The 24,626-nt window shown below is 38.3% G+C and overlaps 1 pseudogene; it reads right to left on the bottom strand.

The window, feature by feature from the left end:
- Window positions 1-14,749: 14,749 nt before the first annotated feature.
- On the bottom strand, window positions 14,750-23,564 carry LOC149185857 (putative CCR4-associated factor 1 homolog 7 pseudogene; annotated as a pseudogene).
- Window positions 23,565-24,626: the final 1,062 nt, after the last annotated feature.

Raw genomic sequence — 24,626 nt, 5'->3', positions numbered from 1 at the left:
ACCCATATTGGAGATCCCACCTGCCATGTCATTCCTTTAATCACAATTGAAACTTCTGGAGGTCTTTTACAAGTCGTGTCCATAACATACTCTATTCCTCAATATCAAAATCATTGATATTCAAATATCAACATAGTTAAAACCATATAATGGGTGGTCCCACTAGCCACACCATCACCTTAATCGCAATCGCAGTTTTTTGGAGGTTTGCACATAACATAGTGATTTCACTACTGCCGACGGAGCGGATGCGATGCAATCTTAAGCAGTTGTTAATAAACCCGTCAGGTCCACAACCTTATCACAATCAGTGGTTTACCATCATTACATTTCTTCAAGACTTGCGACATGTGACGGATGCGATATTTCTTTAGGAGGTATTATAATGGTGCAGCGGGTATGCATACATATCGCAATCAGTCGATTTAACATGTCATCCTTTTTTAAATTTGCGATTCAACAGATGTGATATTACCTTAGGGCTGTTACTATAACCTGTTTGGATCCACATGTATTATCTTAATCACAATTTTAGTGTTACATTCCTTTAAGACTTGTGATGTGAAGGTTCCGATACACGCGGATGCGATATTACAATAGGGTGGTTTATAATGGAGCGATCGGGTCTGCACCTTATATCGCAGTCGGGGGATTCAATGTGACAAGCCTTTCATAACTTGCAATGTGGTATTCCAATAAGCTTCTTTTGATAACTCAACCGGGTCCACAAATTTATCACAAACGACAATTTGCGGGACTTCGACTGGCACATGGATTAAAAACCAACCTTAACCCCCACAGTTGACTGTGATCTAAGGGTTGACTATGAGATCGATGGTTAGGATTGAGTGCGGGAATTCACGAGTGCGAGACTTGAGTCGTACTTCCCTACCCCTGCTCTTCCGATAGTTATTGCTCCTATTGGCTCTTTCCTCGTTGTTGTTCCTCTTTGCTCCTTCTGATGAATTCTTCCTATCGATTCTTCTTGGGCATATATTACATGCAATACTCCCGATATGGCTCCTCCGATGTTAACTCTTCTGATACTCTGAAATACTCCTCCGATATGTTAACTCCTCTGATATGTTGGCTGCTATGATATTTCATGCGATATCTCTTATATGGCTCTTACTCTTAAGCATATGTGATATTTTAATAAGAACAACTTGTAACAGACTCTTACTCATGGCTTGGCTTTCCTATGGCTTCTCCTCACTCTTCCACTCTTACACTTTGGCTTCATGACGGCTTCCGATAAACTGCCTCCAATGAACTTTTTCGATATGCTTCTCTTGCTCCAATAGGTCTTCCTTTGACTTCCGATAGCTCTTCTTTGATAGCTCCTATTACTTCATGGATATATTTGTAGGTTTTAATCCCATTCAGAAATTACCTGCATACGAATTCTAAAACACATAAAATAAACAATGCGAGAACATAACACATAAAACACATATACACAGAGATTTTCCCACTAGATCCCAAATTTGGGACAACCAGGTTGATTTTTCATTATATTACTTTCAATGTTACAATACATATTTATACATGCCGAAGCATCCAATACCATGGAATGAAAGCCATCGCATCCAAAATCATGGATCAAAAACCATAGGTAGGTTTGCCCAACCTAATATAGGGTCTAAAAAAAATTTCCCAGGGTGCTACCTCGAACCCCGTAGAGGGGGGCTACCCACCCTCGTCAAACCCCCCGGACAGAATATAACACAATCCAACATTCTCCCACTTGTTGTTTTCTTTCCACAGGGGGCCACAGGAGTGCTTAGTCATTTTTCTAGCCCTGAAACGCCCATTGTTTCTCTACACTAGGAGTACTTCTCAGAGCTCACAGATTTTGTCAATGCATCTGCAGTATTCTTCAAAGTGTCCACCTTTACCAGCAACACCTTTTTGTCTTCTATCATATCTCTCACAAAGTGATACTAGACATCAATGTGCTTTGCCTTTGAATGATAAGTAGGGTTCTTTGCCAAGAAAATTTCACTTTGGCTGTCACAGTCTATCATTATGGCTCCCTATACTAACCCCATAATTGAACACAATCTCTATAACCAAACTGATTCCTTGCTTGCATGAGTGGCTATCATGCATTCTGCCTTTGTAGTTGATAGTGCCACTACAGATTGTTTCTTACTCATCCAACTGACTGCACCTCCAAATAGGTTAAACACATACCCACTTGTATATCTTCTTTGATACAAATCTTCAACCCAGTCTGCATCAAAAAAGCCATGGATATCCAATACTCTGTCTAATCGTGGTCTTCCTTGGCGGCACAAACCATAGTCACTAGTCCCACGCAAATACCTGAAAACCCGCTTCACTACTGTCTAATGCTCCTTCCCTAGTTTTGACATAAACCTGCTCAATACTCCCACTACATGTGCAATATCTGGTCTAGTATAGACCATTGCATACATCAGGTTACTGACTGAACTTGCATATGGAACACAGGACATATCCTCTTCCTCTTCTTGTGTCTTGGGACGTTGTTCAGCAGATAACTTTACACCTATAGGAATAGGAACCTTCACCGGTTTACTATATTGCATATTATACCTCTGCAGTATTGTCTCGACATACTTCCTCTGGTTTAACCAGAGCTTCCTCTTTCCTCGATCTCTTTTAATTTCCATGCCCAAAATATATTTTGCAGCACGAAGATCTTTCATGTCGAATTTGGAGGACAATTGGGTTTTCAAATCCTCGATAATTTCTTTGTCATTTCCAACCAGAAACATATCATCCACATACAAGACCATATAAATAACAAAGTCACCAATTAATTTAAAATACACACAGTGATCTTCTTTGCTTCTGGTGAAGCCAAGTCCCCATATAAATGTATCAAATTTTTGATACCACATCCTTGGTGACTGTTTTAACCCATACAAAGACTTCTTTAACTTGCATAACAATTATTTCTTACCCTTCACCGCAAAGCCTTTAGGTTTCTTCATGTAGATTTCCTCTTCCAAATCCCCGTGAAGAAATGTTGTCATCACATCCCTATTCTACATCAAATCAAAAGCAGCAACAATAGATAAAAGTAACCTAATAGAAGTTACCTTGGCAACAGGAGAAAAAATATCACCAAAATCAATTCCCGACACCTGGGAATAACTTTTTGCTACCAACCGAGCTTTGTATTTCTCCACCTTTCCTTCTGCATTTGTCTTCGTCTTGAACACCCATTTGCTGCCAATGGGTTTCCTTCCAGCTGGCAACTCCACCAGGTCCTAAGATTCATCTTTGTGCAAAGATATCATTTCATCAACCATGGCCTCTTTCTAGAGTTTTCCATCCTCTAAATCTACTGCTTCCTTCACAGTTCTAGGATCATCATCAGTAATAGATAAAGAAAAATTTGAATAGAAAGAAAATGGACTATACCTTTCTGCCTGTCTTCCTTCTCAAACTGATCTTCTCACACTGGGAGTTTGTGGCTCTTCATCTTCTTATTCATCCTCTGCTGTAGAGTTTGATTCTTCCTCCTTTAGCTCAAACTCCATCTTCTCAGGTTCCTTTTGTTGGACTTCATGTTTAATAACATCTTTCACCTCTCTGAACACCACATCTCAGCTATACACAACATTCCTTGTTACTGGGTTCCAAAGCTTATAACCCTTTAAACCATCCTTATACCCAATAAAGATGCACTTTTCAGATTTACTATCCAACTTGGTCCATTTCTCCTTTGGAACATGTACATATGCATCACATCCAAATACCCTCAGATGCAAAATAGAGGGTTTCTTACCAATCCATACCTCTTGTGGATTCTTATCCTCCAATGTTGATGAAGGTGATCTATTGACCGGGTAACATGTTGTCTCCACCACCTCTGCCTAGAATTCTTGTCCTAACCTAGCACCACTGAGCATGACTCTTGCCCTTTCCATCAACGTCTTGTTCATTCTTTCTGCAACTCCATTTTTCTGAGGTGTATATGGAGTAGTATTCTGTCATGCTATACCACACTTCTTACAAAATTCTTCAAATTCCTTACTGCAAAACTCTCCACCGTTATTTGTCCTCAACACCTTTATCTTCTTCTCTGTCTGGTTTTCCACCAAAGCCTTAAATTCTTTAAACTTGTCAAAGACATCAGAATTCTTCTTAAGGAAATAAATCCATGTATTCCTTGAGAAGTCATCTATAAATGGTACATAGTACATAGAATTACCCAGTGATGGAACCTTCACAGTTCCAAACACATCATTGTGCACAAGCTCTAATATCTGTTTTTCCCTCTTACCACCAGAGGAGAAACTCACCCGATTCTGCTTCCCATATACAAAATTTTCACAAAAATCAAAATCCAGAGAGCTATTACTCATACCTTTTACCATACCTTTTCCATGAAGTATTCGAAGGCCCTTCTCTCCTATATGTCCAAGCCTTTGATGCCACAACATGGTCTTCTCTCCAGAGACCACTAGATTTTCTGCTCCACTTTCAGGAACCATAGAATTGTTGCACCCATCAACAACAATGCTACCTTGCAGCTTGTACAGAGTTCCAATCTGAACTCCCCGCATCAATACCAGTGCTCCCCGAACCATCTTACAGGTATCCTTCTCGAACACTATTTTTACACCTGCATCATCCAACTTGCTTACAAAAATCAGATTTCTGGCCAATGCAGGAATATGCAGAACACCCAGAAGTGTTCTAACCATTCCACCTTGCAACTTCAACTTTACTTTTCCACGACCAATGATTTTATCCTTCCTTTCATCCCCTAAGAAGACATCACCACCATCATATTTCTCATACTTGCAGAACCACTCTCTATGGGGAGTGAAGTTAAAGGATGCACCTGAGTCAATCAACCATGCCTCATGATCTACATGTGTACTTGAAGAAGCTAAGTACACATCCCCACCTTCACCTAAGGTGGTTTTCACCTCTACAGAAGGAGCATCATCAAATCCCTTTCCTTTATCAGGAGCTTTAGATTTACAGTCCCTTTTGTAGTACCCTTCCTTTCCACATTTCCAACACACCACCTTTATAGGTTTTCCTGGAGAGTTAGATCTCCCTCTAGATTTAGATCTCCCACTCGATGACTTATTTTTGTTTATATTCTGGGACCGTCCTCGTACAAACAAGGCATCACCATTCTGGCTCTCCATATATTTCCATCTCATCTCCTCCATCAGCAAGGATGAGACTATTTCATCAAACTACAAGGCAGTTGCATTGCTACCGATTGCAATAACCAGACTATCCCACAAATCTGGTAGAGAACACAACAAACTAATGCACTTATATTCATCTGAAACTATAATATCAACAGATGATAACTGACTTACCACAGTATTAAATGCATTCAGATGCTCTGTCACCGAGTCTCCATCTTTCATCCTCAGGTTATACAGCTTTTTCTGCAGGAATAGTTTATTCACCAGAGACTTAGATTGGCACAAAGTCCCTAACTTGTCCCACAAAGCCTTCGTCGTAGCTTCCCCTGATGGATTCAACAATACTAAATCTGAGACACACATTCGTAATGTGTTCTTTGCCTTCCTATCCAAATTCTTCCATTCTTCATCAAACACTCTCGTTGGTTTAGTACCTGGATCTACTGCAATCCACTAATCTTTATCCACGAACAGATCCTCCATCTTGAGTTTGCACAACTCAAAACTCTAACCATTAAATTTCTTGATCTCTATCTTTCCACTGCTCGCCATATTCTTTTACCACCAGAATCGATCCCGCAGATCTCCCACTGAACAGGGTCTACCATAGGCCCGAGCAAAACCCCTCAGCAACAAAAGTGTCCCCTTGAAGCCAAAACAACTCTGATACCAAATGTAGGTTTTAACCCCGTACAGAAATTACCTGCATACGAATTCTAAAACACATAAAATAAACAATGCAAGAGCATAACACATAAAAAACATATACACAGAGATTTTCCCACTGGATCCCAAATTTGGGACTTCCAGCTTGATTTTCCATTATATTCCTTTCAATGTTACAATACATATTTATACATGTCGAAGCATCCAATACCATGGACCGAAAACCATCGCGTCCAAAACCATGGACCAAAAACCATAGTTAGGTTAGTCATGGAAAGAATATAACACAACCTAACACAATTGTTTCTGATGAACTCTTCCAATAGCTCTTCTTTGCCTGCTCCTATTCTTGACTTCCAATGGCTTCCAATGTCTTTCCAATGGCTTCCCTGATGGCTTTGCTCCTTGGCTTCTTTCTCCTGTTTGTTCACGGATCTGCTCTACTTCTCCTTGGCTTCATATCATGATTTAGTATCATATAATATTGCCATATTGACATCAATGACAATCTAGATCAACAGAAGGAAGAGAGGAAGGCAGAGGAAATATCTGTAGTCAAGGAAGACCCAAAAGAAAAACCCCTGAGAAAAGGCATGGGGAAAGAATAGATGGACACAGATAGACCTTTGGAGCATCCAGTCGGAAGCATGGATGAGTAGAAAGAACCCATCTTGGGACATAAAACACCTCAGAAGCTAGAATGGAATGCACAAAACCTAGACACAGTAGCAGACATTGATGAGATCCAATTAATCAACAAAGAGGGTATGGGTCTAGTCTTAATCCTACCTTTTCTTACTCTTGTTATTTCTTTAAAAAATTTTGAACTTGTGCCTGGTCCTTCCAGGAATCGAAACATTGTCATTCCTATTTCAAGTTCAGATAACATGCAAATCAAGAGTATAAGTACATATATTACCAATCTAGATATGAATCGTGAATATGCCAGAAGCAAGGATGTCTTTTTGAGAGATGAAACCCTCACTACATCAAACCCTTATAACCTCAGACCTCGAGAGAAAAAACCTCCCCCATGGGGGGTTATGGGGGTAGTGGGGGGAATTGAAATGCAATCCACCCAAATAGGCAACTGTAAGAAGATAGGAAGGAAAACAAACCTATCAGAGGTTCAGTTAAGAGCCAAAATAGATATCACAGATAGAAAGCAAATGTCTATTTCTGGGGCACTTAGACAAGCAAAACCACTCTCTGAAGTCAATCAATGGTCATCCTCTCTTGGAATTATAGAGGTTTAGCTAGAAACCCTAAAAATATGGTGTTAAAAGAGGTAATCCAGACCTACAACCTAGACATCCTCCTTCTTTAGGAAACATTGGGAGTAGGAGAAGAAGTCTCAAAAAATTTGAAAAAAATCCTGATTAGCTGGAGCATCTAGGCCTTGGATGCTAAAGGTCACTCTGGGAGCCTATCTATGGGGTTTAAAGAAGGGAAATTCAAAGCCTTAAATACCTAGGGGATGGATCAGGTAATGGGGATGGAAGTATATTCTCAAGAACTATGCACAAACATGTTGATTGTTAACATATATGGGCCTTGCCAGAGGAGAGCCCTCTTCTAGAAAACCCTTTTCTCCAAATATTTACTGAACAATCCGAATCTAGTAATCGAGGGATACTTAAATTTCTCCATAGGCTCAGCTGAAACCTGGGTCCCCTCTTCCAGAGAAGATTAATTATCATATTTTTTTACCAATCTCTTTAGAGAAAACAAGCTACTGGATATAAAATTATTGAAGATTAGACCCACCTAGAGGAATAGGAGAATAGGGGAAGATCATGTACCAAAAAGGTTGGACCGATTCCTCCTTCATGAGGAAGCAACATCAAATATTCCAGCCTTCCGCCAGTGGGTGGGTGAAGGGGGAATCTTGGATCATATGCTAATATTGCTAGAATTAACCAAGCCCCCCAAAAAACTGGTAGCTCCCTTTAAATTCAATCTCGCTTGGCTACAGGAGGAATCCTTCAAATATCTTTTTATGGACACCTAGAAACTTGCAAGGGCTAGTGACTCTGAGAACCTAAAATGCCTTAAAAAAGCTACGGTGAACTGGGCCAAAGTGAAGAAATTGAAAGAGGATGAAGATCTCATTCAAATAGGGAAGAACCTTCAAATGCTCGAAAGCCCTAAAGCTAACGGTTATGAAACACAGGAAAAAAGGGATAGAATTATGCAGCTGAAATCTAAAAGGAATAAAATCCTCTTAGCAAGAGAAGAACAATGGAAAATGAGAAGCAGAGCCATCTGGCTAAGGGCAGGGGATGAGAACACCAAATTCTTCCAAAACTGTGCGAGAGGAAGGAAGAATGTGAACACCATTTGGAAATTGAGGGCAGAGGGAGGAAGAGAGGCTTGATCTTTCAAGGATCTCTCTCTGATGGGTATAAGAAATTTCCAAAACCTTTTCACTGCCCCAATGGAAGTATCCTTGGCTGAAGTAATCCAAACAACCCAAACCTTTCCTTGTTAGGTGGATGAAGAGGATTCAATGGAACTAATGGGAGAAGTCACAAGGGGGGAGGTGGAAGGAATTATAAAATCAATGCCAAAGGATAAGAGCCCAGGTCCAGACAGATGGACGGTGGAGCTATTCCAACATTTCTTTGAGCAAATTAGACACGATCTTACCGAAGTCGTTGAAGAATCCAGAAGGAAAGGGGTCATATATCCCCCTTTTAATTCAACTTTCATAGCCCTCATCCCGAAGAAAGAAGATCCAACTTCCTTTGAAGATTTTCGATCGATTTCCCTCTGTAACTATATCTACAAAATCATAGCGAAGGTGATAGCTCTCCATGTAAAGCCAATTCTACCCAGGCATATGTCAAAAGAAAAATTCAGCTTTCTAGATGGGAGACAGATCCACGAAGCAATTGGTGTGTCCAGGGAAACCATCCATAGCATCAAACAAAAGAAAAGCAAAGGAGATGTAGTGAAAATAGACCTCTCAAAAGCCTTTGACAGGATCATTTGGATGTATATTAGGATGCTACTCACACACTTGGGATTTCAAGTAGATTTTAAAAATTGGGTCATGGGATGCTTAACCAGTGTAATATTTGTGGTGCTCATGAATGGAGTAGCCTCCTCCTTCTTTCATGGTCAAAGAGGGTTGAGACAAGGTTTTCCCCTCTCGACTTTCCTCTTCCTTCTGGCGGCCGAAGGACTTAGTCAACTGCTCTTAGAATCCAGAAGGAAAGGGGATATCAAAGGGTTGGAAGTGGCAGTCAACTTAAAAATAACCCACCTATTGTTTGTGGATGAAATTCTGCTCTTCAATAATGGAAGAAGGAGTGAAACACATGAACTAAAAAGGATATTGGATCCCTTCTTAAAGGCTACAGGCATGCAAGTAAACAAAGAAAAATCACAACTGTTGTTGGAAGGCTTCAACAGGCTGGAAGCAAACAAAATTAAAGAAGATTTTCCTTTCGAAGATTGGAAGCTAGAAGACAGATTCAAATACCTTGGCTTCTTCCTGAAACCCAGCTCATACAAGAAGCAGGATTGGCATTGGCTGATTGCAAATATTGAATCAAGGATCACTCACTGGAGTTTTAAATGGCTATCTAGAGCCGGTTGACTAACCCTCATTAAATCAGTACTACTTGCTGTACCTGTCTACTGGCTGCTTTAACCTAGGTCCCAAAAGGGATTCTAGAAAAATTAGAGGAGTTTGCAGTAGATTCTTATGGGCAGGCTCAAAGGAGAATTTGGTACTACCATTGGTGGCTTGGGAGAAGGTTATAAGACCAAAGGAGTGGGTTAGATGTGGAATCAAAGACTTAACTGCTTTTGGGTTGTCGCTAGCAGCAAAGATGGGATGGAAGCTAATCAGAATGGAGAATCTCTGGACTATGGTGGTCAGGAGGAAATACATTGATCCAATTCCATTGGAAGACTAGATTAGAAGCCCAAATAAAAAGAAAGGAAGCACCTCAATGGTGTGGATAGCCACTCTAGATGGCTTCAAGATCATTGAACAAGGGATTTCCTAGTAGGTAGGAAATGGAGAACAAGTTCGGATAGGGAAGGACCCATGGGTAGGGTGCAACGAAGATTGCAATCTATCCCTGGGCTTCATTAACCAACTTGACATAAGAGGCATCCAAAATCTCAGTCAGATCGAGAACCATGGCCATTCCTCCATTTCGAGACAAGCCTGGTTATCAGGGTTGGACCTAAATCTCAATCATCAATAGAGAGGGGAATGGAATACCTTCATCATGGAACTATCCAGATCCAATGTCCAACTTAGAGATAGACATGATCAACTAGTCTGGGCACATGCAGAATTGGGTAACTACTCCCCAAAACAAGGATATAAGCACCTAATGTCGAAGAAAGGATAGGGAAATCAGGATTGGTGGGTTACCTCAATCTGGAAACTGCAATGTCCTCCAAAAGCCTGATTGTTCTTTTGGTGGATCCTCAAGGAGAAGGTGCCAACTTGGGATATACTTCAGAAAAGATATAAGTCAGGTCCAGGGAGATGCACTCTATGAAAAAATGACTCTGAATTGATTCAACACCTTTCTTTAGAATTCTCTTTCTCAAGAGAGGTTTGGCAGGCAGTTGGTAGATTGATCCAAAAGAGGGTGTCATGGGAAGGGAGGACAGTAACGGAAGTATGGTAAACTTGGTGGAAGCAACAACCTGAAGAGAACCTGAAAACCTTCCTCTAATAATTTCCTGTGGTCTATGGCTCGCAAGGAATAAAAGTATTTTTAAAGAACAAAACCCCTTGGTGGGGAACACAACTATTGGATGCGCAACAATCTTCACTAGTATTCCTGAGCCAACCAGTGAGGAAATACCACGCCCTGTTAGAGGAGTTCATTAAGGAAGGCATCCCTTGGAAATACTTTGATGGGGCCTCTAGCCAAAATAAAAAATGTGGGGTTGGGTTGGTTATTCGTCTAAACTATCATAGATGCCTCAAATCCTTAGTGGGACTGGGGATTGGATCCAACAACTTTGCAGAACTGTCTGCCTTAAAACTCCTACTCTGTTGGCTTACCCACTTGGGAATACCCACTATTCATATCTTCAGGGACTCAATGAATATTATCAATTGGTTCAATGGAATGAGCATATGTCTGAACAACATATTATCACCATTTATAAAAGAGACCAAACACTTAAAGTATTTTCCTAACGAATTTTCTTTATGTCACATTTACAGGGAACACAATGATACAACATACTAGCTTTCTAAAGTAGGTTCGAAATAATATTTGGGCAGTTAGAGGGTAGAGGAATCTGATATGGACACGATCCATGTGTCGGATTTTCCACCATATGTTTAAAAATCCATATTTACTATGACTGCAGCCTAGTTTTAGACAATTTCCTTTATTTCCATTTTTATTCGTTAAAAAAAAAACAGTAGATAGTTTACTCTATAATATTTCCATAACAACTTTTTTACTCTCATAAAATATTCAACTGACTCATTCCTATTTGGGTTGTTTTCCTTTCTAAGGAGACCCGCGAATGATTTAGCCCCATCAGTTTGTGTTTTCTTGTTTATTTTTGGGACATATGATGATGTTTTTGCTCAGATAGCTGATCAAACGAGGTTGTTTTCCTCTCCGAGGAGGCCCATGTTTTTAAAAATAGATCAGTGATACGAAGTCAAACAAGTGAGATGGTAGAAGGAGAAGACCTACAAATACCATCTCAGTAAACTCTATGGTTGGAAAATCATACAGTCACTTGAATGCCTAATGCATATACAATGTAACTTTTTATAAACCGCAATAAAAAGTTTGATTTTTTCCTTGGGAAAAAAAAAAAAAAAAAAAAAAAACAAAAAAATTGGACAATTTTGAAAATAAATATAAAGGAAGAAGAAGAAATTATTACAGGAAGAACATCCACAAATTTTTCATTTAGATATAATTTGTCTTCAAGATCTATCCCAAACTCTATTGATCTTAGTAGTCTTTGCACAATCCTCGAGATCTATCCCAAACTCTATTGATCTCAGTAGTCTTTGCACAATCCTATGAAAAGGTAGACAAAATTGACACTTACATATGCTTTTGGAGATGATGATATTGATAAATTATGTCAAAAATCCTTGAAAACATGCTTCACAATTTCTTTGTCTCCATGATTTTCCACAATTGAAGCTCATTTTTTTGTTCCAATAGTAAATGTTTGAGGCATGGTAGCATTGGCACGTTGAGATCCTAAACTCATCCCCATGATAGATTGAGGTATGGTGGCCCTATGAATGATCAGTTTCCCTGGATCGAACTGGCACAAATGATTCGAATGGTGTGATTGCATCCTCAAATGCATGTTTCTTACTATTAGTGGATGAAGGGTTCTCGCTATTCCTACTCATTTCTTTGTCCGTGGACGTGGTGGAAACAATGACAATATGACAAAGAAAGTTGGTGGTATTATTCATATTGGCTTCTTCTAAAGCTTGGTTCCTTAGGACCTAGTTCACATTTGGTGACTCGTAAACATTTTTGATTGGGCCTTGAGGGAGTTGGAGACCATAGCTTGAGAGAATATTGCAGTCATTCCAATTGGCCTAATTATTTTTATTTCCCAAATTATGCATTATGCTCAGCCTCATATCTATGAAACATGTATACATTATTTCTTTTCATAGACAACGAACAAAACTCCTTGGTTGTTTGTCTTTGTGTATCACTAGTTCCTTCCATACACAAAGCACATAAATCCTTTGTTGTTTTTCTTTGTGTATCATTGAAATACACTTCAAAGAAAATTTACCTAGAGCTGGAACTATAACCATTGCATCACAAGGGTATCATACTTAAAACATAAGAAGGGTCATCATTCTAAGAGTGGATTGTTTAAATTCACATATCAGGTGGCATGTCATCACCTATTTCTCTTTATCCCCTTCTGCCTTAAGCTCCATGCTCCATGAATGCTTGTCTAGCAGCCTGGATTTCCACAAAAAAAGATTTAGCATGTGTCATAAGATCAACAACCTATAATCCCAGAAAAAAGAGTGAAATATTGTCACTATTTGTAAGCCAATAATAAAATAAATTATGCATGCTACTTCATTTTCTTGGCTATCTAGTTTCTAAGTTAGAATCACATTTTTTTATACATGTTACTACATTTTCTTGGCTATCTAGTTTCTAAGTTAGAACCACAATTTTTTCCTTAACATGTTTGCAATTAGCTAGAAATAGTCAAAGTACCTCCATATCAAAAACTATTGGAAAACATGCTTCCTACTACCAATGATATATAGATATCCAAGCATTACAATGGAGAGCTAGATAAGCATAAATATCCTTTCATGTTCCATGTTCCAAGACTAAAATCATCATTCCTTTCTTATCAATAGTGATTTCAAACTAAAAATGAAAATAAATGGAACTCAATCTAATAATATCACCTGTCATCCAAGTAGGAGACTCTGTCTTGATGCAAACCAAAGATGTATGTCTCCTTGCTGCAGAAAGTAGGTAGAAATTTATTATCAACTATATAAAAACTCAATTGTTAGTGCAGGTCTACAAGAGCATTCTCTAAATTAAGCAATAAAATTTATAGAATCAACTATAGGCATCATTGCACAATAAGTGTATGATTTAAATGCAAATAATAGAATGACATGGCATACCACGTTCAATCCCAGGGTAGGAAATACTAAATCTACAAATCATTACTATTTAAAAAATCCAAACCCCATGAGAGTGTTTTGTAAATCTATAAATCATTGTTGTTTCAAAAATTCAAACCCCATGACAATATTTCCTAAATTTGTAAATCATCACTATTTCAAAAATTCAAGCCCCATGACAATACTTTCTAGCAAAAGCCTACAGGCACTAAGTTTGGCTTTTGTTTTTGTATTTGAATTTTGGATATGGGGAGGACTTCCCAAATTTTTCTCACTTAGATTTAGTAAATTTAGGAGTCACATATTAGGTCTCGGTATTCAAGTTATTGCAGGCCACCCATATGGGGTTTCTTCTACCATTAATTGAAACGGGTATACAAGTATTTAGCAGAGCCTTAACTACTCCAACTGAACATAATTCTTAATGTATTTTTGGTACCTCGAACCACTACAAGAGCCATCAGAGAACCAACAAGACTAACCCATTAGAGAACAAACAAGATTGACAATAAAGTTATAGACTTGAATAGGGAAAATAGAGAAAGATTTGATGAGGAAGTGACAGATTTAGCCAAAGTAGGTCATGAATAAAAATGAAGAAACTCTGAGCACAGAGCCTTGGATTAGAGTTAAAACTAGTGAATAACATTCATCCATTAAAAATGAATCACCTTCTTTTGTGCATTTGTATGCTAGAGTTAAAAAACGAATGCAATTTATCCAGTAGAAATCAATCACCTTCTATGCATTTTTCCTCAATGCACTTCCATCTATTCTTTCCATTGTTAACAAGATTGATTTTGAAGGGAGATCGTGATGGGAATATGAGTTATTATATCCTATGCCCAAGTGAGGAAAATTTGATGTAACCAACATGTTGAAAGTGCTTTGTACTAGTTGGAACCTTGAGAGGTCAGGGGAGTGAATCCAACCATGAAGAAATGAAGTCGGGGGAAGGGAATCAAGTGCACGCAAGCTTCCTTCGGTCCAAGCTCAGTTATCCAAGAAATCTCAGGAAACATGTCACTCCACTCATGGTCGCGGAGATTAAATGGTTCAAATCTCTGACTACAAAGACAAAAATCCAAATAAAAAATCCAAAAACTCTAATTCCAATTGACTCTTTTATAAACACTAAACCCTAATCTCGATTGGCCCATCTATAACAATATTGAGAAAATCTAAGCAACAAGGAAAATCAATCTCAAAGAAGAGAATATTATAATGAAAGAATTTGAAAGAGTACATAATAAGAGACAATCAAGGCCTAAGAATCATTATTATTAACACCTAGTCCATATAACACACTAGTGTACTTGTCAATAGACCCATTGAAGAAGCCATCTTGCAGCTTCCAAAAAATACATGAAGTGATCAGGCTATTAGAACCATCTTGATGGCTTGGTCCAATCCTCTCTATATCCATTATTTCAGCCAACTTGTTCAACTCACCATGGAGATTATTACAAAACTTTTTTAAACACTTGATATTGTACAATTTGGGGAAATAGACCTTCAACATATTACAGAAATACAATTCCTAGGGGGGGGCGGTTCTGGCATGTTAGTAATTTCAATAGGTATAAAAGTCATATCCACTGTGGAAGGTGATCCAATGCACATTTTCATTCAACACAACACCCATCGACTTGAGAAGCTCACTAAAACGATGCGAATTAATACTTTTTAATCTTATTAATGGACTAAGATTAATTATTAAAATAAAACTATGTATTGTTATATATATTTTGAATGGATAATAAATTTTCTCATGCATTTAGTAGTTATTTTACCATATACCTTTGGACAAATAACAAAACCCTTTCTTCCATAATTCCTTTTTGGTAGATAGTTTCCTGAACTTTACAAAGCTAGTGAGCAAACAACTAATCCATGGGTATTTGAACCAGATCATCCTGGAAAACATCAAATTCAAATTTGACTCCTTCCATACTTCAGAAGCAGCAGCTAGTGTAGGACCTCCTAATTAATTAAAGCAAGATTGAAGGAATTCAGTTTATGAAGGAGAAAGAGCTTCGGGTCCAATTTGAATGAATCATAAATTTAACTTCAAGAAAAAAGTTTACCACATTAAAATTCCAAATTAGGTAAAATTTTAAACATATTTACTCTTTACTAAAGCCAATACCATTTCTTAAATCAAAGGAAAAAGGTTAATTCAATATAAAGAATAAAAAATCCTGCTCCAAAATCTTTTAATATTTGTTTCAATTAAATATTTTTAAAATGAATCTTTCAAAAGAAAAACCATATCCTAGTGATATATTAAAATATTTAAAGGCATAAGCATTTCCACATCAAAATTGTAATATTTGAAAATATTAATTTGATATATTTTTATAATAAATTATGTTATGATACCATGTAAAAAACAATATTAAATGTAATATTCATATTAATAAGAGATATAATATTAATATTGTTAAATTTAATAACTTTCAATTAATACAATATTCAATTTAATATAATATTCAATTTGTTATATTATAATATATATATTAATATATCATGATATATGTTAATTCTAGATATATATGGAGGGAAAAATAATGACATAGAATGATAGAGGTGGAGAGAGAGAAGGAGTGAAAAGGGAGATATGGAGACAAAACTGGCTTAGACCCATCTAACACTTGATCTATCTTGAGCCCAGAGTGATAAAATCCCTAGACGAGTAAACTTTCTTTTGGGAGTGTAGAAATTGAGGAAAGGTTTGCACCTTGAGGGATTTGATCCCTCTCGCTCATGCTAGATCCAGTGTGAGATGGATCTAAGCTGGTTTAATATATTTTCATGTAAATAATTAGATGTAAAAAAAAAAAAATATGTGAGTAACATGTTTAAACCTTATACTTTTCAAAATTATTTTAACACTTGATATCAACTTCATATATATATATATATATATATATATATAGAGAGAGAGAGAGAGAGAGAGAGAGAGAGAGAGAGAGAGAAATGTTAAAAGAAAATATTTTAATCTTGTATAGAATAAAATATCCATTGTAGGTTATGAATAAAATATTTTAATATGAATTAATATTCACATATACTTAAAAATATATTAATTACACAAAAACCAATTTAATGTGAATTGATAAAATGGCTCACTGCACATATTATCCCATCTCTATAATATCCAAAAATACAATTTAAATGATAAAAAATTACACATTGTTTTTAAATACTCTTAAAATAAGTTTACATCGTTTTTGTAATTGAGATGGATCTATATCGATTCTACAACCTAGTGTGAAAGCTATATTTAAGTATGTCGATGCTCAACTTGGAGTTGACAAGTGTCCCTCTTAAAATAAAGATAAAATATTCTCCAAATAGAAAATAAATATCCACTATAATAAAAATAAAAAGAAGATGTTATGCATGTTTAATTAGTTTTCCATATGACCTAATATAATTTCGTGTAAAGTAACTAGCAACTGCCCCAAATGGTGCAAGGAGACACCAATAGGATTTTTAAATTGAAGAAGTTGTAGTTATTTTAATCAAGCAAATAACAATTGATATATTAACTTTAAGTTATTTTAATGTAGTATTTTAATGTTTTTAAAATTATATGTTTATATCTAATGCCAAGGAGCCTAGAGTTAAATCCATTATATAGTAACTTACGTCTTGATTTGTTGTTACGGAGTTTGGATGGAAATATATGTTTGCTTGGAATGTTTCATTTTCCTTTGGAGCATTTCAAGGAAGAAATGCAGGAAGGACTCTTTGAGTCACTACATTGAGACCTAATGGGGATGTTTTGCAAGTGAAATTTTGATCCTTTGGAACTCCATAACCCATTTTTTAACAATGGAATTCTAGTGAAAATATTTATTAGATCCACTATCATGATTTTCTTGGGGTTGGTCATTTATTCAACCTCATTGAAGGAATTATTGATTGCATTATAAAGTGTCTTTTGTTGGGACAACAAAAGTTAGAACAGAATTAAGTAGACACATACCTTAGTTGCTCCATTTAGGACCATGTTGCAATATTTAGATATTAAATTCAATGCTTTGCATCTCTGGAGTTTTCTCAAATGCCTCTTTTCACTAGCAGTTGTTGCAGAGCATGTACAAATGACATAAGCCTATTTTCTAGTTACATAAATCCTGCGAGGCATCTAATATTTTTGGGTTGATTCTATTAAAATCGTACACAATATATAATATGATGTATAAAAGGAATCCCTGTAAATCTATACTACTCGTAGGGAAATTTCTCTTCCAACGTCATTTAAATCCTATGAAATACAAAGGAAATGAGTACATTTTTTAAATTGAAGCACAAAAACCATTGAAGTTGATGAACATGCATACCACATTAGCAGTATAGAGATGAAATGTCACGAACAGAACATCGAAAGTGATCTCAAACGTTCATTCCCACAACAAAATGAAACACTGATGGAACGAAATAACAGAAATGGATATGGTTGAGGCACAATATTTACATTTTGACTGAGACCAGTTATGGAAAATCATGGAGAAAAAATAATCTTTCTAGCTTTTTCTTTGCACCTGTTATCACATTAACTCTGTTTAAAAAAAAAAAAAAAATCAGAAAATGGTGAGAGTTTCAATGTGAGCATTTTAGTTGTAATAAACATGGAAATCATTAATAACGGGGCTATCATTTTTTTTTTGATAAGGGAATCGGAAACTGGGACAGTCTCACGACTCGTGTAACATGAGGTCGATTCTAGCCACATGTTATAGACATTTTTGTGCCTTGCAGCACTAAGCATGAAATGTCAATAATCTAAGGGATCCAAAGTCCCTAAACATGTTGTTCCTACCCCTAGAGGAACAAGGCCAACAAACCACAACAATTCACAGAAGTTCTCCACTTGAAACCACTCAAAAACAAATCAATTCAGGATCATGTCAACTGCTCCACTGAGCATCTGCGCTGAATGTCAACTGCTACACTGTCTACCTGCGCTGAGCGAGTTTGGACAAGTGGCAGGTTCATTCCTCAATGTGTCAATGCTCAGGAGGCTTCCAAAATGACACTTGCCTCAGGGAATTCGACTGGTGATGAGTAAGAGGTTCCAAATCTCCAAGTGGAAGCAAGAACCTCCAAGTGGACTCAAGAATCGAGAGAGGGAGAGGACACTAGTCAGATCTCAAGCTGACTCATCCTCTCTCCAAAATAACTATATATAGATCTCTCCTCCATGGGATCTAGAGGCTAGAATTTTGTTATTGCAAAGAATTGTTGTTGGTTTGAGATTGGATCATTGGGTGATTAATGCTTTGAAGGGAGCTGAAGAAGGAATTCCATTCTGCTGGGAAGGAGATGCTGGATTGGAGCCCTATGGGTTGTATCTCTTCCTGAACCTTGTTATCAATCAATAAAGCTATCTTGGTTTTCTCCTATATACTGGTGTATTTGTATGATTGCATTAGTGTATTTGATTTACTTATAGTCCTGAATCATTTATGAATATGAATATTTGCCTTTGTGTTGTGTTCTTCTCTTGTCGCAAGTAGCTGTTCTCTTGTCAAATGTAGTTGTTCTCTTGTGATCTTGTGGGAATCAAGTAGTTGTTCTCTTGAGCAAGCGAGGAGGCAAGTAGCTGTGAACACCCAAAGAGAAGAGTATCTAGATCGAGGGACAAACGGAAGACAATGGTAAGTCTATCGATCTCCTCTCCTTCACATTTCATAAAGGAAGAAACCAGAATAGTTGTATCTGTTTGTTGCTAAGGCACTGTCACACCTTAGGTGGATAGGATCGTCCTGCATAGGCATTTTTCCCCACAACAAATTGGCGACTCCACTGAGGAGACTTTTTTTAGTCATTTTATTTGTGTTTATATCATTGTTTGTTTCATAGACTCAACAACAACAATCGAACTGCTTCTGCAAAGTAGACTGTTGCTGCCTTGATCCTTCACTGGGTTTTTGTCTATGATCTGAACAATGGACTCACAAATGACTTGATGATCCTTTGTGATAGTCTTTAGTACCCTCTCAAAGCATCCCTTTGATTATGCATTGCTTGTGTTTCTGATTTGGCCTGAAACAGTTGATTTTTGAGCATTTTATGACCCGGAACCCAAGAGAAACGAGAGTTTCTCCTTCAGCGCAGACACTGTGAAGGCAGTCTGCATTTCAACGCAGGTCCCGTGAAGGCTACCTGCGCTGAATGTAAAACTCACAGTGTTGAACTTGCACTGAACCAGTTTAGCCTTGTGCAGCTGGGGTTCTCTGCTGTCTGTTGCCCTGTTTTGATCTCTATTTTTGCAGCCTTTAACCAGCATAGGTACCAGTCTGATAACCCCTTTTCTTTGCTTGAATTCCGCCTCCTTTTGTACAAAAAGACTGTAAGTGTTTTTATGTGTTTGTGGCATCATTTACAGTTTTCCTTTGCATGAGTGAAATAATCATCCTGTAGCCCTTGATTCAGATCTGATTGATTGTGATCTTAGGAGAGAGTTCATTGGCTGTTTGCAGTTGATTATACATTTGCTTTTGCTTATTGGTTTGGATTTGTCTCTTTTAAGTGTCGAAACAAGTATTCATTTCGAAAATCGCAAAGTGATTGTAATCTCTTCTACCCTTGTTGATTTTGGAAAAAGTAAACTTGTTTATATCTTGTCATTTAAAAGCAAATTCAAAGTTGTACAAAAAGCTTTCTTTGTAGGCATATATACTAAGAAAGAAGAAAAAAAACACCTGCATTGTGCATTTGCATTTTGATAAGTTTGCATGCTTGATTTAGGAAGAGTGCATTAGAGTGTGCTGATTGCTCTTTGAGAAAAGATAGTGTATTTCTTTTCCCTTAGTAGCTAGGATTTTCAAAGTTGAAAAGATAATAAAGCTTGCTTATCATCTTAGACTGCATTTAGGAATTGTACCATACATCTCGTGGTGATCCTGAAAGACAAACTTCTAAAAAGATCAACTTAAAATAAACTGAATGAACCTAACAACGCTTTGCAACATAACGCTCATCATAGAGGTCTAGGCTAGAGACGTGTTCCGGCGTCGTTAAGCCTAGTGACTGTCGATCTCGTAGAAGGTGGCTGATTCCTCCTGAGGGACGATAGCGCTAGTACGGATTGTGCTCCCACGTACCGTCACGTATATATTGGGAGACCCCTATAGGCATATATCCTTTATCCTTAGGAAACCGTGTCGGCTGCCCTACTGATCGCAATGCAGTGAACACAGCATTCACGAAGATCGACTGCCCATACCTTAAAAAGTATTCTGTGGTTTTGCGAAAAGTTTGGCACACCCTTTGCCTAGATCTCCAGAGTAGTTTCTTTTGGCCTTTTTCAGACTCTATAACAGAAAAAATCCATCCGAGCATTTGTCACTTCGAGCTCGTTAAAACATCGAAGGAGACTAGAGTCATCTTTAGCTTTTTCTCGACTCTTTAAAAGTGTAAAAGCAAGTTGTGTCTAAAGCATCGTTAACAATTTATTTTAAACGGAACAATCACCCTTTATTCCCGCGTTGATCTTTAGGTTGAAAAGATGGAGCACACCAACCAAGGAATTCCCCTTGGTGGAAATCCTAGTCCCTTCTCCTCTTGGGGAGATGTTAGTGCACCCCACATGGCCACATTATCGCTTCTAGGACTGACAATTGGCCTACCAGTCTGGCTCTTTTCAACCAATGTCGTTCAGAATACCACAATTCCTGAACAGTCGAGTCAACAGTTAGATCAAACAAGAGTTGCCTCCCAGCCTTCTATTTCATCTTCCTCTCATCCTTCCTCTTCGCTTGACGGAACTGGTAAATCAAAAAACTGGGTTCCTAAAGAGAAGAAGGAGAAGAAGAAGAAAGAAAAGAAGAAGAAGGAGCCTAAGGCGACTGGGGGAAAACAAGTGTCATCTGACAAAAATCCACAAACAACACTCGTAAGGCCTAAATCGCCATGCGTCATATGCAGGGGAGACCACTTCCATAGAGATTGTCCATGTATCCCCCGGATACTAAGAGACTGGTCCCCCCGTTTGCACAATTCGGTAGCATCGACCTCTGATAGCCATGTCGACTGCTCACTGTCAACTAGTGGGAGTGAAGCCCCAGGACAGAGCAGGAAAGCTAAATTTCCCTGCAGACTGTGTGAAGGCGATCACGCCATCCACCGTTGTCCCTTCTTAGACGAGGCAAAAAGAGTCCTAGAAGATCGCCCGATTTTACGAGCGCATCTTCCTCCTGGATATCAAAGACTCCTGCCAAGTCCCTCGATAGTTGAGAATTCGGTTGACCCGCCCAGGTGGTCAGCCGAAGCACCTGTCATTGAAGATGAACCGTCTGAATCCATACCTGACGAAAGTCTAAAGGTTGAAATGGCAGTTGACCCGGTTTTGCCTTCAGAGGCTCTATCTTCGAATGACACCATCACAGAGGAGAATAAAGACGACACCATCCAAGTTCTCTTCATCAGCACTGACTCTGATGATCAAGGGGGAAATGCTACCATTCCTTTATCACAGGAAGGAAGTTCATCAGAGCGATATCCGGCCGTATACTCGGTCCCACCACCAAGCAACCTGGTTGTGTCCTTTGACTGGAACCAACTAGGCAGACCCTGCTTGCCAGCTAGCATACTGTCACACAGAATTTGTCAAGGGTGCGGACACGACTGACCTTCCTAGAAGTCTAAGACGTTCTAATGACAAACAAGACAAAATGGAGTGATCTTTCTCTAAATACACCTTTTACAACATGAAAACTACAAGTGTTTAGGCTTACCTTATTCCAAAACGCTGTTGTTGAAGTCCGTTCTTGACGATCCGGATGAGCTCCTCCTTCAAGTCAATTCCTGCAACCACAAACAATCAAACAATTACCAAGCACTTGCATTTCATATAATAAAACATATATTCAACATGCAGACCAAGGAACACATGAAATAACTCATTAACACAAGCTATTGAGAAAAATAAACCAGTTTGTATTAATAACGAAACAAAGAAACTCTTACAACCTGGCCTTGGTGTTGTGCAAGTTCCTCCCAGGGTCCATCAAGGGTTTTCCTCTACTTTGACAAAGCTCACCCTCTCCCAAGTAGAATCAAGTGAAGACAATCTCTCCTCACAAAGGCTCTAATGGAAGACCTAAATCCTGCAGCATTTACCCAAAGAAAATGTATAGCTCCAACCTCTTCTCCTTCTGGCTCAATGCCTTTATTTATAGTGCTGTAAAGAGGTTATTCAGGTCCACTATCAATGGGATCATCCCCCTCTTTGGGTGGGATAGCTCCCTTATTGATGGGATAAGTTCCCCCTTAATAGAGATACATGAACCAACTGGAGGCGCATCCATTTCATCAAACCGACCTCTAGAATGTTCTAGAAGTAACCACAAGTAACTTTTTCAAGATAAAACTCGCGCATTTTGCCTTTTACAGAGGGACGCACCTGTCCCTTAACATACAGAGCGTCCATGGACGCAGATTTTGTGAACATGGTCAGCGTCCCCGCAGGTAAGGCTAGAGAGAACCTGCGACCCCAGAGATAAACATAGTTTTTACAAGACTTTCTCTCTTCTTTGAGTTTGAGATGGATAACAGAGGCATGAGACTTGCCTAAGAGGGTAGCATGACTGTTGATTTGAGCCATACTAACTGTAAGTAGTCAAGGTGACATTTTTTAGTGTAACAGATTGCCCCCTAAAGTGCGAAGCCTGGAATAGAATAGGGTTTTGTAATTCTAGGAAGGGTGAAGCGCTTTATCATTTCAAGGATTGTCTTGTGGATGGCCTGGTTGGAACCTGCAATTTTCAACACAAAATACATGGATAAGATTATATCATCACTGAGGTAGGCATTCCCATACTCAGATTCAAAACTTTAACTAATGGACTAACTATTCTGATACAGGAATGATCTTGCAGTACATCATTTTTATAGACTTTTGTAGACACAGTATGGACGCAGCCATCTGTTTATGATTAGTCTACATAGATAATGAATACAAAACTCCTCGCAGCCTGGATGGTAGAAACTAGATCCAGGGTCTTCACTTCTACTTCCCGAATTGGTACGATTCTAGCCATGTGATTAAATGATTCGATGTCGAACATGATAGAAACCACTTGATTACCAGTCAATGATGTAAACTGTTAACAAGCGTGAGAGAAACCACCAGTAATGTCAATGGTTCTCAAAGTACCAAGCACAACCCGTGAAATGTGAATAGATGTTTTGATGTCGAACACTTCACGGAATCCTTTGATCGAAAGTCAATGATGTAAACTGACGTCAAAGGCGAGAAACCTGCCATTGATGCATGCAGACTTCAAGGTACTGTCGATTCCTAAGTCATCTTTCTAGATAATGTGTCGATGTCGATAGAAAGCGACCCGTTGCAGGCAAGCCCACAACACGAAATCATTGTTCAAGTTGAAGAAATGTTGCTGTAAGGACTGACTCAGGGATGGTCAAATGGATGACAAGTATTTTGCAGATGAAAGTTTTGCTTGCAGACCTCTTGAACACATAACGACACAACAGATGGCTTGGTGACGAATAACTCAAAGTTAATCCCCGAAACCCGGTTAAAGACTTTCAAAGTGATTTGGTCAACTGTGAGGTAAAAGATTTCCCAACCCAGGTGAATGAAAAGTGTCGTGTTCAAGAGTGGTAATAAAGTTTCTTCTGAGACAAAAGGTGACAAACAGGTTCATTCTTCTCTCTTTTCCCCCACCATTTCTGGCAAGTACCTCTTTATTTTTAACAAGCTTGAGGAGGATAACATATGCTTGATTATAAGCTCATCCTTCGGACGAGTCCAACCTAGTTTAAATTCGAACCCTAGGAAGGAGTGGTTCGTTCCTGTTTGTAATTGAACAGGTCCTCTACTGTAAAAGTTTAACGAGCCCAGTATAGGAGAAACTCGGCGTTTTTCAATTTTAGAGAGTCTGAAAAAACTAAAGGAGACTCCACGTTGAACTTTTTCGTATATTTGTGTCCCTCAAGCCCGAAAAAGTATAAAATAATACCTGGGGGAACCGCTTGATCTTGCGACCAAGGAGTACTTTCATAATAGTGTCGTTGACCTGAAAAGTAAAAAGCGATCAAGGACACGTCGTTTTATTTCCTTATCGAGTTCGAAACGACAAAAACCCGGCAATCTTTTCCTGATT

This window comes from Pinus tabuliformis, chromosome 3_1, assembly GCF_031772625.1.
Source record: "Pinus tabuliformis cultivar Carrire ecotype Pingquan chromosome 3_1, CPIR1, whole genome shotgun sequence".
Taxonomy (NCBI): domain Eukaryota; kingdom Viridiplantae; phylum Streptophyta; class Pinopsida; order Pinales; family Pinaceae; genus Pinus; species Pinus tabuliformis.
This window is presented reverse-complemented; position numbering and strand designations above follow the sequence as displayed.